Source organism: Oryctolagus cuniculus, chromosome 9, assembly GCF_051225735.1.
Source record: "Oryctolagus cuniculus isolate XC-2025 breed Fujian yellow rabbit chromosome 9, ASM5122573v1, whole genome shotgun sequence".
NCBI lineage: Eukaryota > Metazoa > Chordata > Mammalia > Lagomorpha > Leporidae > Oryctolagus > Oryctolagus cuniculus.
Genome location: NC_142875.1, coordinates 137325013 through 137338709, shown reverse-complemented (window position 1 = coordinate 137338709; position 13697 = coordinate 137325013). Strand labels below are relative to the sequence as shown.

Genomic DNA, 13697 nt, shown 5'->3' with positions numbered 1-13697 from the left:
CACCAGCCCCCGCCAGCCCCGCAGCGCCCACTGGGCCAGAGTCCGCGGGCGAGCCCTGGAGCCCTGCAGGAGCGCGGGACAGGGAAGGCACCGCCTGGTTGTGGCCAGGACTGGGGGCTTCGGCCGCTCGGCACACGGCCCCTCAGCGCGGCCCAGGCTGTAGAACACAGGGACGCGACCCCCGCACCCACAGGTGCGCGCTGGCCCCTCCCCGGCCCCCACCGCGGTTTCTACAGGGGAGCCCCCAGGTTGGAATCTGGGGTTTTCAGGGGCTCCCCTCTCGTGCGTCTGGGCTCCACAGCCCAGGGAGGGGCTTCTGCAAGGCCGGTCCCCCACAGTGATGGGCGCCCTCTCCCCTCCGCGCGGGTACCAGCTCCTCCCGGCGGCCGTGGACTCTGCTGCCCCCTGCCGGCCGCTGCGCGCAGTGCGGGAAGGCCTCGTCTCCCGCGGATTCTGCGGGCGAACCTCTGGGCGGCACGGCCGGGCAGGGCGGGACCACGGGGCAGCCCTGCCTTCGCCTTCTGCGGAATCCTGACACGGCCCCACGGCCCCTGCATGGCGCACAGCACCGCCGCGGAAGCAGCCTGAGCCAGCAGCCCTCCGGGAATCACGCCTCAGGGAGGCAGGAGCCTGCGATATGCAGCAGGGGCCCAGGGCAAGGGGCTCCCCATCCCTGGGCGGGCGTGACACCCCGGGGTGGGGGGCGGCACAGCAGGCCTGAGCGCATTCTCACACGCTCAGGGTCTCGGGACCCACACGGCAGTGTTCCCAGGCTGAGCAAAAACACGGACCTTAAAACCTTGGGTGTCGAAGGCAGACGCAGAGCAAACCCACCCGATGCAGCGGACGCGTGCTGATTAAGGTGCTGGAAGCCAGGTGGCTCGGGAAGCTGGAGTGGTGCTGGGGCCGACCGGTCTGCAGCCAGACCAGGCGGACACGGACGGACCCGCGCGGACTCACCATGGACACAGGTGGACACGTGGGGGTGTGGACGTGCAGGAGGAACTCTGAGGGAGTGCTGCACGGCCTTGGGGGTTAGCACTCTGCAGAGCTGGGACACAGGACAAAGACCAGAAAGCGAGGGTGAATATAACTAACCCGTCGGGCAGCTTTTCCCAGAGTGGCAGCAGTGACTCGGGCTGATAGCGGCCCAGAGGGGAGTAGACAACACCACCTTACCAAAGCAAGAGAGGCTGGGGTGGGTGCCAGGTTAATCCTCCGCCTGCAGTGCCCGCAACCCACATGCACGCCGGTTCGAGATCCGGCTGCTCCACTTCTGATCCAGCTCTCTGCTGTGGCCTGGGAAAGCAGTGGAAGATGGCCCAAGTCCTTGGGCCCCTGCACCCGCATTGGAGACCGGGAAGAAGCTCCTGGCTCCTGATCGGCTCAGCACCGGCAGTTGCAGCCATTTAGAGTGAACCAGCAGATGGAAGACCTCTCTCCTTCTCACTAACTCTACCTCTCAAATAAATAAAATCTTTATTTTTTAAAAAAGAGGAAGATTGACAGTGGAGAAGCAGAATGTGCGGGTCCAATCGAACGTAAATCTGAAGATGTCCTGGGTAAACCTAAGGGTACTGCTGTTAGAGTGAATACAAACAGAACCAACTCTCTGGGTCAAAACAAGAACCACAGGACTCGGTTTTCAACACCTGCAGAAGCACGCGTTGATGAGAAGCACGGCTTTAGCAGAAGACAAAGGGAGGGTGAGAACAAGAGGACTGAGCCCCACGTACAAACTCCACAGAACACACTGGTATCAGAGCCGAGTACTGTGGTGCAATGAGAAGGTCATGCCAAGATGGCCACTGACAACAGAAACTGCCTGGCAACAGGCTGTGATTGGATGGCTTCGGAAACCACATGACAACAGAGCCTGACTGGCAACAGGCTGTGATTGGATGGCTTTGGAAACTGCCTGGCAACAGGCTGTGATTGGATGGCTTCAGAAACTGCCTGGCAATAGGCTGTGATTCGTTAGGGCATAGACCACCCCTTGACCAGACTGGCTGTGTTGGCTATATAAGCAGTTGTAGTAACTGAAATAAAAGAGTCTGCGGGCTGCTCGCTTCAGGCCTGCTTTCACCCGACTCCCGGGGTCTGTGTGGTGACTCCGCGCCTCTTGCCTCCGCCACAACAGAGTACTGAGGACAAGAGGCACCGCTAACGGTAAGGGGGTCCGCTGAGACTCTCCTCTGCGGTCACTTACTGCCTTATGCTCGAGATTCATATGTTGTGCACCCTGGGCTATGTCCCCATTTGCAATGCCAGCTCCCTGCTAAGGCACCTGGAAAGGCAGTGGGGGACAGCCCAGTGCTTGGGTCCCTGCACCCACTTGGGAGACCGGAAGTTGCAGGCTCTCGCCTGGCCCAGCCCAGAGTTTGCAGGCACCTGGGGAGTGAAGCAGAGGATGGAAGATGTGTTCGTGTCTCCCTCTGTCACACCACCTTTCCGCTAAGTGGACATGAATATGTGCACACAGAAACACACAGGCACGCACAGGCAGCCACGATCTGGAGAACCGGGAGAAACACGAGTGCAGGGCGTGACGGAGGCTCCAGCAACATCCCTGGGTGCTGACTCTCATCACGTGGAAATGGGCAGCTCAGCTCCATGACACACAACCTCGCCTTTCACAGAACCCTGCACAGCCGCGGCCGAGATGACGACCCAGCCGGCACCAAGGACACACCCGGTGTGCCGGAACAGAGTTCAGAACCTACCAGAGTGGAGAGCTGCATCTGCGACTATTTGGAGACTACATTTAGAGCGCAGAAGGTGTGCGAGTAAGACCAGAAAACGGTTTTAACAGGCTCACGGAACGGGGCAATCCCACGGGGAACAGGGGGCTGCCAACGCTGTCCTTACGGCAAACTGCCATGCAGACAGACAGACACGGCTGCCAGGAGGGACGGCTGGCTGCGCGGAGAGCAAGTGGGGAAAGTGTGTCGCAGAGGACAACGACAGGAACAGAACCGCAGCCAGAGAAGTGCCCACAAGTCCCAGTGGACGCTCTAAGACAGCAATGGGAGAGCGACAGCGGTGGCCTGGAGACAGACTGAACAGTCACCGTGTAGCTTTCACACGCACACTAGGAAGGATCACCAACATGATCCTGCATGCCTACACACTGATGCTTGTGGGGCACACTGCATCTGTCACCTGAAAACAACCAGGTCAATCCCAGGCTCAGACGGCTTCATCAGAGAATTCTTCCAGACATCTTAGTAAGCGACAACACCACGCCCCCGCGACGTGATAGAGACGGGATAGAGTACTTACTGCTTGCTCAGTGAAGCTTCCTAACCTGGACATCACACCAGGCCACGGGGTGTAAAGACAGGATAACTGAGGTGGACATCACACGTGGCCACGGCTGCGTCAGGACAGGATAACTGAGGTGGACATCACACGTGGCCGCGGCTGCGTCAGGACAGGATAACTGAGGTGGACATCACACCTGGCCACGGCTGCGTCAGGACAGGATAACTGAGGTGGACATCACACCTGGCCACGGCTGCGTCAGGACAGGATAACTGAGGTGACATCACACATGGCCACGGCTGCGTCAGGACAGGATAACTGAGGTGGACATCACACCTGGCCACGGCTGCGTCAGGACAGGATAACTGAGGTGGTATCACACCAGGCCACAGGGTGTCAGGACAGGATAACTGAGGTGGACATCACACCTGGCCACGGCTGCGTCAGGACAGGATAACTGAGGTGACATCACACGTGGCCACGGCTGCGTCAGGACAGGATAACTGAGGTTCACATCACACCAGGCCACGGCTGCGTCGGGACAGGGTAACTGAGGACCAGTCTTCCCAAGACCACAGAAGCTAGGCACACAGCCCCAATTTTCAAATGGATCAAAGATGCAGCTGGCAACTCACAGAGAATATCCAAGTCACCAACGCACGTGAAAGAGAATGCTCATTAGGCGAAAGTGATGCGAATTCTGTCCGCATATGTTCCCAGTACTCACGGGCCAGAGAGAAGGGCTGACGAGGAGGCGGGGACGAGGATGGGCAAGGCATACGTCACTGAGAGCATCGCTGGCAGCTGAACTCGGAGCTGCCGCCGGGGAGGTGAACTGAGCCTCCTGCTTCGGCCACTTGTCGGCAGCATCTCCCTCCAGTGAGTGGCGGTGCACCCCAAGAGGGAGCCCACGTGTAGCAACGGGCCCAGCAGCGAGATGCCCCCAACTTGCCAAAAGACCAGTCCACAAACCCATCCACTGATAGCCCTATGTTTAAAGGCCACCAACTTGAAACAGCGAATGTGCATCCACTGCAGATGATGGACAGAGTATCTTAAGCAGGGAGAGGACACAAACCACAGGTGCATCCTGCAAACACAGAGCTCCCCTGAGATACCTGATGCCCGGTCAAGGGCATGGCTGCCTGAGGGGGTGACTGGCCTAGGGGGCTATGGCCTCCCAGTGGTATTTTTTTTTTTTTAGATTTATTTATTGGAAAGAGTTACAGAGAGAAGTAGAGACAGACGGAGAGGTCTTCCACCCACTGGTTCATTCCCCAAATTGCTGCCATGGCTGGAGCTGGGCTGATCAGGAGCCAGGAGCCAGGAGCTTCTTTGGGTCTCCTATGTGGGTGAGGGGCCCAAGCACTTGGGCATCTTCTACTGCTTTCCCAGGCCACAGCAGGGAGCTGGATCAGAAATGGAGCAGTCAGCGCCCATGTGGGACACCAGCGCCACAGGCAGATGCTTAACCTGCTACGCCACAGAGCCGGCCACTTACTGGTACTTTTCAAATGGCCTGTTCTGTTGGCTTTGCTCATAAAAAATCTCTCCACAGGTATTCAAACACCGTTAAGCTCAGAGAAAATGGGGGTAAATCAAGAATATTCTTCTTCCAGGGTTTATGTGTGTATGTATGCATTCATTCAAGAGGAGGACAGAAGACCCAGAAGCATCTGCTGGTTCACGATCCAGATGTCTGCAACAGCCAGGCCAAGGCTGGGAGCAGGGAACTCCACCCAGGTCTCCCTGTGAGTGGCAGGGACCCGATGACCTGGCGTCACCTCACAGGTGCACATTTTGCAGGACGCTGAGCCAGGACTTAAACCCAGGCCCTGCAGTGTGGGATGTGGGAGCCCTGACCTCCAGGCCAATGCTAGCCCTGGAGCTCAGAGAGTTCCCCAGATCGTGTCTTTCAGCCTACATTCAGGATATATGAGTATCTTATACACATATTTATGAGACTGAATTTACCAATTAAGCTTACAATTCTTTTGAACGTTTTGGAAACGTATCGTTAACCTACTCAGACAGACACCTGCCCTCAGGGTCCAGGGCAGGAGATGCGGCGCTGAGGCTCCACCTGCTGGTGACTTCCAGGCACAGGCCCCGCCGGGCTGGCCAGCTCAGGGACGCAAGCGACCATCCTTCTCTCCTCCTGACCCCAGGGTGTTGGGCCGCCCCAACCCCTCCACCCTGCCCGGTGCACGGACAGGGCGCTGGCCCCTGCGTCTCAGCTTCCAGAGGACTGTTCCTTTACCCCCCCCACCTGGTGCCAGCCACAAGGCAGGAAAGCAGTGCCCAGCCCTCCTGCAGAGTCCCCAGCACCTCGCTCTAGCTCCCCTCCACACCCCAGCCCTGTGCGAGACCCCTTGGAAGGCACAGAGCCGCTACTGAAAGGCTCCACAGCCCCGACCTCACAGGCATTGCACGCTGTGAGGCCCAGGAGGTCACGCGCTGGTCCCCGGGTTCTGCCAGCCGAGCAGCGTGCAGCCCAGAGGGAAGGTTCCGAGCAAACGTGTGGTGAAGACCACAAGCCCTTGGTCCACGGCAGCCCACCGTCATGGCGCCGCCATCCTCGGAGCCGCTCCTGGAACGCACAGCCTCACGCTCGCCTGGGTTGGGCAGGTGCTCTGCGAAGCCTGCACCCCTCCCGGAGAGGAAGGGCCCTGGTCAAAGCACGGGTGAACGACGGAGGCCGAGGAGGGCCGCAGAATGGGGAGGGGGCGCCACGAACTCTGCCCACGCCCCAGCTCCCCACAGACGTCTGCACATGCACGTTCTTTCTGATGATCTGACGAACCACATGTGCTGGGCTCCTGCTCCTGTGGTCAGAGCAGCCCAGGAGTCCCCATAGGTGACATGTTTAAGGTGAGGCCGGATGCCAGACCTCCAACGTGGAACAGGACCCCAAGCTGGGCCTCGCCCAGGCTGAGCGACTGTTCTCAACTACAGTGTCAGCTCCGGGGAGTTCGGCAACGACGCGGATTTCCCCAGGGGACACCTCCCGGCGCCGTGCCCGGTCACAGCTTCTGGGAGCACAGGCTGCTGTAGTAAGCACGTGGCCCCTCGACACAGGAGCCGGACATTCTGCTACGTGAGGTCACGGTCACCGTCGGAAATCGCCGTCTCAAGAATGAAGAAAACCGAGTCACCCTTGGCACAGACGCGGCAGGCGGAAGCCGCGAATCGCACCCTCTGTGGCAGCCTCGGCTCACACCCGGTCACCCACGCTCAGTTCCCCGATGCTGGGTTGTAACAGCTTTGTTTATCGTTAGCATGTAAGTCAACGTCTCCCTTCAAGTGTCTAGACACTACAGGAACCCCCTTTTCTAACCTACGTGAGAATCTTACATAAAAACTGAGTTCTCATCACTCCACCCCGACACACACAGCCCCCGCCCGTGGATTCTCGCCTGTGCACTCCTCCACCCGCTCATACAAACTCTCATGAAGAGACGAGGAGCAACGAACACTCCCCGCTCTCACACCCAAGACTGCCAAGAACATCCCCGTTTTGTCGGCCGCAAATCCATCTCTCTCACGGACAGACGCAAAATGCCAGCAAACCATCCACAGACACTTCGTGGCTGGAGGCTGTGGGCGGCCGGCACGCAGCGGGCCTGCACATCCTGCGTTTACAGACTGCCAGGGGCGCACGCGGCGTTTCCTAGGGAAACAGTGGACAGTGTGGTCCTAGAAGGTGCAGACGTCAGTGAAGGGCTCTGGTGGCAAGGGGAACGCGGTAGCGCAGGGGGAGGACCCAGGGACGTGCAGCAGCTGAGGCGGAGACGGCAGCAAGTGGCAGGTGCTGTCCCAGGCTCCACGTCAGCTTGCAGCCCTCCCGGCTGTGGGATGAGACAAGGGCGGGGCAAGGCCAGAATGAGCAAGAGCCTGGGCTGTCAGCAGGGATGCACACAGACCTCAGGGCCCTGGACACAGGACCCCCGCCCCCCAGCTGCTGCCAGAGCCTGTACTGCAGCCGGTGTCAGCGCTGTCCACCCAGCCCCCCCCATACTGCCCGGGTGTCAGCACTGTCCACCCAACCCCCCCCCCCGTACTGCCCGGGTGTCAGCACTGTCTACCCAGGCCCCCCCCCAATACTGCCCGGGTGTCAGCACTGTCCACCCAGCCCCCTCGCCTGCAGACAGGACAGCCCCCCGTACTGCCCGGGTGTCAGCGCTGTCCACCCAGCCCCCTTCATCTGCAGACAGGACAGCCCCCCCCATACTGCCCGGGTGTCAGCACTGTCTACCCAGGCCCCCCCCCAATACTGCCCGGGTGTCAGCACTGTCCACCCAGCCCCCTCGCCTGCAGACAGGACAGCCCCCCATACTGCCCGGGTGTCAGCACTGTCCACCCAGCCCCCTTCATCTGCAGACAGGACAGCCCCCCCCCATACTGCCCGGGTGTCAGTGCTGTCCACCCAGCCCCCTTGCCTGCAGACAGGACAGCTCCCCTGTACTGCCTGGGTGTCAGCGCTGTCCACCCAGCCCCCTCGCCTGCAGACAGGACAGCTCCCCTGTACTGCCCGGGTGTCAGCGCTGTCCACCCAGCTCCCCCCCCGTACTGCCCGGGTGTCAGCGCTGTCCACCCAGCCCCCCCATACTGCCCGGGTGTCAGCGCTGTCCACCCAGCCCCACCCCATACTGCCCGGGTGTCAGCGCTGTCCACCCAGCCCCACCCCATACTGCCCGGGTGTCAGCGCTGTCCACCCAGCCCCCTCGCCTGCAGACAGGACAGCCCCCGATACTGCCCGGGTCCGTGAGTCTCAGCTTTCCTCCAGCACCGCCGTGTCTGCGCCACTCAGAGAACTGCTGCAGCGGCCCCTCTGCTGGTCCATCGCCGCCCACGTGGTCCTTCTGAGGGGTTCACACCCCTGCCCGGAGCCCTCCCCAGCTCCTTCCCTTCCTCCCAGTGTCGCCCTGGAGACGGCGTCACCCAATGCACATCTCCGAGAGCACAGGCAGTGCAGAGGGAAGACATCTTCCTCCATCCCCTCCGCTCCCCTTCGATACCTTGGGGTCCAGCCATGGGGGACAGTCCCTGGATCCCCCATCCTGTGGCCCTGCAGACAGCACCCAGCAGGCACAGGCTGGCGACACGCTTGGCAACAACGTGGCACAGGATAAACGTGCAGCCGAGCCACACTCCAGCCGAGCTGCGTCAGTGTTCTCCGGGGTCTGCCACAGACGGCTCAGAGGTTTCTGTGTTCCCTAGCAGGTCCCACACGCCCGGGCGTCACGAGGTGTGCAGGCTGCATGGTGCTGACACCACGTATTTGGGGCCCTTGTCACGTCTGAGCGCAGGAGCTGCCTCTCCTGCTGGCTAAGGCACGCACCTGCATGTTCAGTGCACCTCCTCCTTCCCACGAGGCCCAGCAGTGGAGGGAACCCGGCAGAGGTGCTGGAGCTGCAGACGAGGGCCTGTCTCCTCCTTGGAGGCTGCCTCCCTGGTCCTCGCTCAGCCTCACCCAATCACACAAACTAACTACTCACTGACTGAGGTGCAGAGGACGAGGCTGGGCACAGCAGGGACACGACTCCTGCCATCAGAGGGCCTGCTGCAGGCTCCCACCAACAGCACGCAGCTCAAGGGTGGGCCAGTGTCTGGAGGGCACAAGTGCTCTGGGGGAGGTACCCTCGTGCCCGTCACTGGCCAGGCGGGCCTGGTCTCTGGCAACGGGGACCACCGCGTTGGACTGGGGCGTGAATGTCCACTGCTCGGTGCCCACAGTGGTGGGAACGCAGCGAATGTTGGCTTCTCTGGCCTCAAGGGCGCCTCTGAGTTGAGCGAATCAAAAGGCGAGGAGAGGAGAGGAGACTGGGTTGGCATTTACAGCATCACTAAAACTCAAAGTCGGAGATGTTCTGGGCACCAGCATGACGCTACAGGTGGAAAACCCCATACCGGCCGGTGCCGCGGCTCACTTGGCTAATCCTCTGCCTGCGCGCCGGCACCCCGGATTCTGTCCTGGTTGCTCCTCTTCCCGTCCAGCTCTCTGCTGTGGCCAGGGAGGGCAGTGGAGGATGGCCCAAGTCTTGGGCCCTGCACCTGCATGGGAGACCAGGAGGAAGCACCTGGCTCCTGGCTTCAGATCAGCGCAGCGCCGGCCGTAGTGGCCACTTGGGGGGTGAACCAATGGAAGGAAGACCTTTCCCTCTTCTCTCTGTCTCTTTCTCTCACTGTCTAACTCTGTCAAAAAAAATAAAAATTTAAAAAAAAAAATCCCATACCATGAAGCTTTGTTTCATGCACAAAACTATTTAAAATACTGCATATAATGATGTGCAAGGTGGATACGGATCATATGCAAATACCCCCAGACCCAAAATATCCAAATCCAGACACTTCTCCATGCGAGCGTTCTGGATGCAGGAGACACAGCCTGTTCCACAAAAAATGGACCTTCGGAGCTCTTCGCAAGAGACAGGCAGCTGGAATTAACACCCCTGACCTCTGAAAACCTGGTACGAGAAACACTGGGTCCCTGTGGTTTGGAGGAAAAACATACGGGCATCTAATGCTAGAACCCAGACCTCATTCTTCAGCAAAGAGAAGACACTAGGAGGGGACCGTGTGTGAGCATGCAAGTGTGAGTCTGTGAGCACGTGTCCATATGTGCTTCTGCATGTGTACACGTGTACCTGTATGTGTCCACATCTGTGTCTGTATACACACACATGCACACACACTGTGGCTCTGGCAGGCTGCACTCCACAACTTCACAACCAGCATTAGTACAAGACTTATTGGGCGATGTGTGATTCAGGGCCAAGGGTGGGGCGGGGTTTTTGACCCGGCCTCTCAGAGCCCTGGGCCCAGGCCCACAGCGAGGCTGCCTGTGTGCCCCGAGCACCTGCCTCTGCACCCCTTACGGCATCGGCGTGAGGGTGGACGCCTTAGAGGGCAGACACGCACTTCTGGGCCTGGCTCTGAGCACTCTGAATCAAGTGCTCGCTGACTCAGGCGTGCAGACAAAGCCACTGCCCAGGACCCGCCGGTGGGTGTTCACACCCCCAGTCCCCAGGGCCCCATCTCCTGGGCAAGGTGACTCAGCGCAGCCCCTGACACCAGGAATGAAGGGTCTCCGACCAGCTGCTGTAACCAAAGCCCTCCTGCTAGGGCCTGTGCCCTGGCCAGCAGGTTCTGATCTCTCTGGGGAGCCCTGGGCGCTCACAGCAGCACTGCACACTCACAGATGGAGAGGATAGGAAGCAGAAAGACTCCAGAGCGCACACCCTGAGGGCAGCACAGTTTAGCACTGACACAGAAGGCAGTGTGGCCTTTCCCTGTGCGGATCCGAGGGCACGGAGCAAGTTTACCTCACCAGAGTGCCCACAGCCGACGGCCTGGCCTCCCAGCACCCCTGTCCTGGCAGCCCATGCATGGCCCGGGGTCCTCGGTCAGCTGGATGCGCTACTGTGCTAGAAGAAACCAACAGCCTCAACACTGACCACCACGGCCCATGGGTGGGTTCACCCCTCAATGGCCCAGACTGAGACGGCTTCACTTCTGCCTCACAGGACACTGAGCAGTTAAGGACCTGGCTTCCTACCGTGCGTTCTTCAAACACCTTGGGGTCTTACAGCTCGGCTTGTAGATGGAGAAACAGGGGCATGGCTGTGAGACCCCAGGACTCAGCCCAAACCCTACGGCTCCTAACAGCCTTGGCCCCCGTCCCCTCCCCTCAGCAGCTCAGACCAGATCACAGCCACTTGGAAACAACTTTGACAGCTCCCTCTGCCGCCCAAGAAGAGACCATGGCGCGTTTTCCTAGAAGACTTAGCTTGGCCTTTGTGTGGTCACGATACTAGGCCTCGGCAGCAGGTAGAAGAGGGCCACAGTAAGCCCCCAAGCCGGCCAGCACGGCTGTTTGCATCTCACCACAAAATGCTCTCTCATCTCAGCTCCTGGAGTTGCGCAGGCCCTGCTGGCACTACAATGTAGCCTCCCCCTGAATCTGCCCACAACACGGTCCCCGCTGCCCCGCACCCGCCCTGGGCGCTGTGTCATGTTTAAGCTGCACCTCCCAACTTCTCAACCAACAAGGAGCCACAGGAAGGGACAGAGGTGGCAGGGGTCCAGGAGCTGGACTTCTGAGGGCAGTGCCTGTGTCCACTGGCTGGACACCACTCTTGACCAAGGAACCAATAAACACCTTGCTTTCTGCTTCCCTCCTTCTCTCTGGGTCCAGCCTCTAGTGGGGCGGTGGTCTCCGGTGGGCTGACTGCCCACATCTGTGAGGCCGCACTTGGAATCCTGCACACCTGGATGGAAGACCCGGCCTGCTTGCCTCTGCGGCTGCTTGGGAATGGGCCAGCAAGCAGCAAACCTGAGTGTCAGAAATGCTGCTCGTCAGGAGGACGGGCACAGGACACCAGAATGACCACACTGGAGCTCTGGGCAGGACAGCAAGCACAGGAAAGGGCCCCAGGCACAGCACAGACCCACAGCCGTCACAACTCACAGAAGCAAACCAGGGCCTGTGCCCCGAGTCTCCTCCAGACCCGCCACGTGGAGGTGCGTGCCATTCCCAGGGCAACAAGACGGTCAAGCAGGCTGAGCACCCAGAATGCCCGACAGACTCCTCGAGGCTCACCCAAGCCGCCGAAGATTCCGGACGTTAACAGGACGGCAAAGTGCAGTGTGACGAGTGCAAGCCAACCTCAACTCACGACACCGGCAGCTCCCAGAAGTCTGCGGTCTCCAGGTTCCCGTCCCCACGCCAGTGAGTCAGGGCTCCACCCACAAGACTTGTGATGGATCTGCGATCCACAGCCATGGCGGCTGGAACCTTACTGCTCAGACTCCGTGGCCCAACACAGCATCTCCTGGATTGTGAGCATCTCCAAGAAGTGGAGAGAAAGCCAGGGTCGTGGCTGACTCGGCAGAGCGGGTGGGGTCAGGACTGGACATGCACCACGAGTGGGCCGGCATCACCGCGTCTGGGTGGCGACGCGGCTGAGACCAGGTCAATGGTTGGCACTCAGAGGGTGTGCATCTACAGTAAATGCATTCCTGATTTGCACAAGTGAGGGGCTGGTCATGATTGGTTGGGCTTGCAAAAAAAGGCAAGCTGTAGTGACCTCGTAAGCGAGTGTAGAATGGATGTGGTGTTTCCATGGCTACAAGAAGCCCAGTCTGTTCTGAGCGTACAAGAGGCGAGCAGCCCCCAGTGCAACACCCTGGACTTGGTGACTCACTGCTGACACATGCACTTGGTAGCAGTAATGAGATGTCACTTCCAAGCGCAGGCCTTGAAAGTCTCCCCGGCCCTGGGGGTTCTCCCATCTCCTCCTGCTCGGGTCTCACACTGGAGACAGCCAGCTGCCATCCTGGAAGTAGCTCTGGGGAGAGGCCCCCGTACCCAGCAGTGACACCTCCGGCTGACAGCCCAGAGAACCTGAGGTCTACCAGAGGCCACTGGAGTGAGCCTCTCGGTCAAGTTCTGAGATGCCCACGGCATTCAGCCTTGTGATGTGAGCCTTGAGACAAAGCCTCCCACACTTCCTGTGCCTGGGTCCCTACCTAGAGAAGGCAGGTGCCAATGTCTGATGTTTTCATCTGTTAGTTCTGGGGGTGACTACCCAGCCACAGATAAGCACTCAATGTAGGAACATTTTAATCCCCTTGACTTGGCTCACGGTTGGATGAATCAGCTGGACAGCTGCCCTGGGCCTGGCCAAGGTTATCTGATCTTTCCTGGCTGGCTGTGTCTACGAAAAGCTGACGCACTTGAGGTTGAGTACGTGATCTTGGACAACTTCACCCGAGTCTGGAGGCTGGCAGGCCACTGGCCAGCGCTCCCCGTTCTACCTTTCCGTGGGCTAGCTTGGGATGTCCACCTGGGGCTGTCGTGGGGTTCTAAGGTATTCAGCAAGAAGCAAGCCCCAAAGCCTTAGTCTCTTAAGTGGCCAAGGTATTGTGACTGCCCCTTATTTGAAGGGCGGTACAGCTCATCTCCTGAAGAGAGGCTTTGCAACATCACACTGTAAAGGTGTAGATGAACAAGGAAGAACAATCTGCCCACAGGCCCCGGGAGCCGTGGTGGTGTCTGTTCTGTACAGACGCACAGGCGCCCCGGAGCTCTGGTGGTCATTCTGACAATCTGCCCACAGGCCCCGGGAGCCTTGGTCGTGCCCGTTCTGTACAGACGCACAGGCGCCCCGGAGTGGCAGCTGTACCATTTATGGCTTCTCAAGTTGCCGCTGGAGCGTTCACATGTCTCAGGGTGTTATTCATCTGTGTTGTCTTCTGAGCTCTCGTCCAAGCAGCCACTCAGACTGGTTATTAATAAACTTTCCATTTGCCCTTTCCTGCACAATGGCTTTTCCACGTCTTAGCTCAGCATCACTGCAGTGAAAATGATCCCAACCCCTTCCTTGGCAGAAGGTCGGAATGATCCTGAGAACCCAGTGTGTGGTGTCATG

At 59.5% G+C, this 13697-nt stretch overlaps 1 long non-coding RNA gene across 3 annotated transcripts in view; it reads right to left on the bottom strand.

The window, feature by feature from the left end:
• Window positions 1–770: 770 nt before the first annotated feature.
• LOC138843915 (uncharacterized) overlaps window positions 771–13697 on the bottom strand; it is a 169461-nt gene continuing 156534 nt past the window's right edge. For all 3 annotated transcript variants that reach the window (XR_016213711.1, XR_016213712.1, XR_016213708.1), the window contains one exon: window positions 771–1051. This is a non-coding gene — a long non-coding RNA (uncharacterized LOC138843915). The remainder of the gene's footprint in view (window positions 1052–13697) is intronic.